Source organism: Mus musculus, chromosome 9 (genome assembly GCF_000001635.26).
Source record: "Mus musculus strain C57BL/6J chromosome 9, GRCm38.p6 C57BL/6J".
NCBI classification, from domain to species: Eukaryota; Metazoa; Chordata; class Mammalia; order Rodentia; family Muridae; genus Mus; species Mus musculus.
The window spans coordinates 7,433,273-7,439,610 of record NC_000075.6 but is presented as its reverse complement, the minus strand read 5'-3'; positions in this window follow the sequence as shown (position 1 = coordinate 7,439,610).

Genomic DNA, 6,338 nt, shown 5'->3' with positions numbered 1-6,338 from the left:
GAAGACCAAACCTAAGGGTAATAGGTATAGAAGAAAGTGAAGATTCCCAACATTAAGGGCCAGTAAATATCTTCAACAAAATTATAGAAAAAAATTCCCTAACCTAAAGAAAGAGATGTTTATAAACATACAAGAGGCCTACAAAACTCGAAATAGATTGGAGCAGAAAAGAAATTACCCTTGTCACATAATAGTCACAACACCACACACACAAAACAAAGAAAGAATATTAAAAGCAGTAATGGAAAAAGGTCAAGTAACATATGAAGGCAGACCTATCAGGATTACACCAGACTTCTCACCAGAGACTGAAAACTAGGAGATCCTGGGAGATGTCATACAGACCTTAAGAGAACACAAATGCCAGCCCAGGCTACTATTCCCAGCAAAACTCTCAATTAACATAGATGGAGAAATCAAAATAGTCCATGACAAAACCAAATTTATACAATATCTTTCCACAAATCCAGCCCTACAAAGGACAATAGATGGAAAACTACAGCATAAGGAGTGGAACTACATACACCTTAGAAAAAGAAAGAAAGTAATCTTTCAATAAGCCCAAAAGAAGATAGCTACACAAACATAAAAATAACATTAAGAAATAGCAGGAAGAAAAAGATCACTCTTCCTTAATATCTCTTAACACCAATGGACTCAATTCCCCAATAAAAAGACATAGACTAACAGATTTGTAAACAGAACCCAGCTACATACAGGAAAACAATGTTAGAGTAAAGGGCTGGAAAACAATTTTCCAAGCAAACGGTCTCAAGAAACAAGCTGGACTAGCCATTCTAATAAAGAATAAAATCAACATTCAACTAAAAGTTATCAAAAAGGCCACTTCATACTCATCAAAGGAAAAATCTACCAAGAACTCCGAATTCTGAAATCTATGCTCCAAATGCAAGGGCACCCACATTTATAGAAGAAACTTTATTAAAGCTCAAAGCATACACCTCACCCCTCACAATAATAGTGGGAGACTCAGCAATGGACAGATAATGGAAACAGAAACTAAACAGACACAGTAAAACTAACAGAAGTTATGGACCAAATAACAGATATCTGTAGAACATTTCATCCTAAAACAAAAGAATACACCTTTTTCTCAGCACCTCATGGTACCTTCTCCAAAACTGACCATATAATATGTCACAAAAGAGGTGTCAACAGATACAAGAAGATTGAAATAACCCCATGTATCCTATCAAATCACCACGAACTAAGGCTGGTCAATAGCAACAAAAGCAACAGAAAGCCAACATACTCATGGAAGCTGAACAATGCCCTACTCAATGACAACTTGGTCAAGGAAGAAATGAAGATATTAAAGATTTTTTTTTAGAATTTAATGAAAATGAAGGCACAACATACCCAAACTTATGTGACACAATGAAAGAGGAAAACTCATGGCTCTGAGTGCCTCTAAAAAGAAACTGTAGAGAGCATAAACTGGAAGCTTAACAACACACTTGAAAGCTCTAGTACGAAAAGAAGCAAATATACACAAGAGGAGTAGAAAGCAGAAAATAATCAAACTCAGGGCTGAAATTAACCAAGTAGAAACAAAAATATTATAGAAAGAATCAAGAAAACCATGAGCTGGTTCTTTGAGAAAATCAACAAGATAGATAATCCCTTAGCCAGACTAACCAGAGGACATAGAGACAGTATCCAAATTAACAAAATCAGAAATGAAAAGGGAGATATAACAACAGAAGCTGAGGAAATTCAAATAAATCATCAGATCCTACTACCAAAGCTTATATTCAACAAAACTGGAAAATCTGGATGAAATAAACAATTTTCTAGACAGATACCAAATATCAAACTTAAATCAAAGTCATATAAACCATCTAAACAGTCCCATCACCCCTAAAGAAATAGAAGCTGTCATTAAAAGTCTCCCAACCAAAAAAAAGAAAAGACCCAGACCAAATGGATTTAATGCAGAATTCTATCAGACCTTCAAAGAACACCTATTACCAATATTCTCCAAACTATTCCACAAAGTAGAAACAGAAGGAACACTACCCAATTCATTCTACGAAGCCACAGTTACACTGAGTATTCTCCCTTAGAGATGGAATGGTTTCTGTGTAATCAGGAACTTTTCAGAATTTCCTTTCATGGGGACTTCATAAAAGTTTTTTTTTTTCTATGTCTATCACGTTTAATGTTCCAATTAAATTTTAAAAACTGGTTGAGTGCATATTAATTTTAGCTTCAGAAAATATCAAGTATATTTAAGAGGCATTTAACTTATAAATTATTTTGATAACTTAGGTCAACATTGAGTTGTATATTTTTTCCCTAGATCCAATTATTTTAAGGGATTTTTTTTGTTTCAAAAAATTTTTATTAGATATTTTCTTTATATACATTACAAATTTCAAATGCTATCCCGAAAGTTCCCCATACCTTCCCCTTGCCCTGCTCCCCTACCCACTCACTCTGACTTCTTGTCCCTGGCATTCCCCTGAACTGGGGCATATAAAGGTTGCAATACTAAGTGGCCTCTCTTCCCAGTGATGGATGACGAGGCCATCTTCTGCTACATATGCAGCTAGAGACACAAGCTCTGGGGGTACTGGTTAGTTCATATTGTTGTTCCACCTAAAGGATTGCAGACCCTTTCATCTCCTTGGGTGCTTTCTCTGGCTTCTCCATTGTGGGCCCTGTGTTCCATCTTATAGATGACTATGAGCATCCACTTCTGTATTTACCAGGCACTGGCATAGCCTCATATGAGACAGCTATACTAGGGTCCTTTCAGCAAAATCTTTCTGGCATATGCAATAGTGTCTGGGTTTGGTGGCTGATTATGGGATGGGTCTCCGGGTGGGGTAGTCTCTGGATAGTCCATCCCATCATCTTAGCTACAGACTTTGTCTCTGTAACTCCTTTCATGGGTATTTTGTTCCCTATTCTAAGGAGGAACTAATTATCCACCCATTGGTATTCACTCTTCTTGATTTTCTTGTGTTTTGCAAATTGTATCTTGGGTGTTCTATGTTTCTGGGCTAATATCCACTTAAGAGTGAGTGCATATCTAATGACTTCTTTTGTGATCGGGTTACCTCACTAAGGATGATATTCTCTAGATACATCCATTTGTCCAAGAATTTGATAAATTCATTGTTTTAAATAGCTGAGTAGTACTCCATTGTGTAAATGAACCAAGTTTTCTGTATTCTTTCTTCTGTTGAGGGACATCTGGGTTCTTTCCAGCTTCTGGCTCTTATAAATAAGGCTGCTATGAACATAGTGGAGCATGTGTTCTTATTGCCAGTTGGAACATCTTCTGGGTATATGCCCAGGAGAGGTATTGCTAGATCTTCCAGTAGTATTATGTCCAATTTTCTGAGGAACCTCCAGACTGACTTCCAGAGTGGTTGTACAAGCTTGCAATCCCACCAGCAATGAAGGAGAATTCCTCTTTCTACACATCCTCGCCAGAATCTGCTGTCACCTGACTTTTTGATCTTAGCCATTCTGACTGGTGTGAGGTGGAATCTCAGGGTTGTTTTGATTTGCATTTCCCTGATGAGTAAGGATGTTGAACATTTTTTTCAGGTGCTTCTCAGCCAATCGGTATTCTTCAGTTGACAATTCTCAGGTTAGCTCTGTACCCCATTTTTAATGGGGTTATTTGAATTTCTGGAATCAAGCTTCTTGAGCTCTTTGTATATATTGGATATTAGTCCCCTATCAGATTTAGGATTGGTAACAAGTCTTTCCCAATTTGTTGGTAGCCTTTTTGTTTTATTGACAGTATCTTTTGCCTTACAGAAGCTTTGCAATTTTCTGAGGTCCCATTTGTCGATTCTTGATCTTACAGCACAAGCCATTGTTGTTCTGTTCAGGAATTTTTCCCCTGTGCCCATATCTTTGAGGCTTTTCCCCCACTTTCTCCTCTATTAATTTCAGTGTCTCTGGTTTTATGTAGAGGTCTTTGATTCACTTAGACTTGAGCTTTGTGCAAGGAGATAAGGATAGATCAGTTCGAATTCTTCTACATGATAACTGACAGTTGTGCCAGCACCATTAGTTGAAAATGCTGTCTTTTTTTCACTGGATGGTTTTAGCTCCCTTGTCAAAGATCAAATGACCATAGGTGTGTGGATTCATTTCTGGGTCTTCAATTCTATTCCATTGATCTGTCTGTCACTGTAACAGTACCATGCAGTTTTTATCACAATTGCTCTGTAGTACACCTTAATGTCAGGCATGGTGATTCCACCAGAGGTTGTTTTATTGTTGAGAATAGTTTTTGCTATCCTAGGTTTTTTATTATTCCAGATGAATTTGCAAATTGCCCTTTCTATCTCAGTGAAGAATTCAGTTGGAATTTTGATGGGGATTGCATTAAATCTGTAGATTGCTTTTGGTAGGATAGCCATTTTTACTATATTAACCCTGCCAATCCATGAGCATGGGAGATCTTTCCATCTTCTTAGATCTTCTACAATTTCTTTCTTCAGAGACATGAAGTTCTTATCATACAGATTTTTACTTCCTTAGTTAGAGTCACACCAAGGTATTTTATATTATTTGTGACTATTGTGAAGGATATTGTTTCCCGAATTTCTTTCTCAGTCCGTTTATTCTTTGTGTAGAGAAAGGCCATTAATTTGTCTGAGTTAATTTTATATCCAGCTACTGCACTGAAGCTGTTTATCAGGTTTAAGAGTTCTCCGGTGGAACTTTTGGGTCACTTATATATACTATCATATCATCTGCAAATAGTGATGTTTTGATGCTTTCCTTTCCAATTTGTATCCCCTTGATGTCCTTTTGTTATTGAATTGCTGTGGCTACAAATTCAAGAACTACATTGAATAGCTAGGGAGAAAGTGGGTAGCCATTTCTAGTCTCTGAATTTAGTGGGATTGCTTCGAGTTTCTCTCCATTTAGTTTGATGTTGGCTACTTGGTTTGCTGTATATTGGCTTTATTATGTTTAGGTATGGGCCTTGAATTCCTGATCTTTCCAAGACTTTTATCATGAAGAGGTGTTGGACTTTGTCAAATGCTTTCTCAGCATCTAACAAAATGATCATGTGGTTTTTGTTTTTCAGTTTGTTTATATAGTTGATTATGTTGATGGATTTCTGTATATTAAACCACCCCTGCATCCCTGGGATGAAGCCTACTTGGTCATGATGGATGATCGTTTTGATGTGTTCTTGGATTCAGTTTGCAAGGATTTTATTGAGTATTTTTGCATTGATATTCATAAAGGAAATTGGTCTGAAGTTCTCTTTCTTTGTTGGATCTTTGTGTGGTTTAGGTTTCAAAGTAACTGTGGCTTCATAGAATGAATTGGGTAGAAAATCTTCTGTTTCTATTTTGTGGAATAGTTTGAGAAGAGTTGGAATTAGGTCTTCTTTGATGGTCTGATAGAACTCTGCACTAAACCCATCTGGTCCTAGACTTTTTTTTTGGTGAGAGACTATTGATGACTGCTTCTATTTCTTTAGGGGAAATGGGCTTGTTTAGATCGTTAATCTGATCCTGATTTAACTTTGGTTCCTGGTATCTGTGTAGGAAGCTGTCTATTTCATCCAGGTTTTCTAGTTTTGTTGAGTATAGCCTTTTGTAGTAGAATCTGATGATGTTTTGGATTTCCTCAGGGTCTGTTGTTATGTCTCCTTTTTCATTTTTGATTTTGTTAATTAAGATACTGTCCCTGTACCCTTCAGTCAGTCTGGTTAAGGGATTATCCATTTTGTTGATTTTCTTAAAGAACTAGATCTTGGTTTGGTTGATTCTTTAAATAGTTCTTTTTGTTTCTATTTGGTTGATTTCAGCCCTGAGTTTGATTATTTCCTGTTGTCCACTCCTCTTTGGTGAATTTGCTTCCTTAGATTCTAGAGCTTCTATGTGTGCTGTCCAGCTGCTCATGTATGCTCTTTCTAGTTTCTTTTGGGAGGCACTCAGGGCTATGAGTTTTCCTCTTAGGACTGCTTTCATCGTGTCCCTTAAGTTTGGATATTTTGTGGCTTCATTTTCATTAAACTCTAAACATCTTTAATTTCTTCCTTTATTTCATCCTTGAACAAGGAATCATTGAGTAGAGTGTTGTTCAGGTTCCACGTGAATATTGGCTTTCTATTATTTATGTTGTTATTGAAGATCAGCCTTAGTCTGTGGTGATCAGATAGGATGCATGGGATAATTTCAATATTTTTGTATCTGTGGAGGCCTGTTTTGTGACCAATTATATGGCTAACTTGGGAGGAGGATCCATTGGCGCTGAGAAGAAGGCATATCCTTTTTTTTTTCTTTTTAGGATAAAATGTTCTGTAGATATCTATTAAATCCATTTGT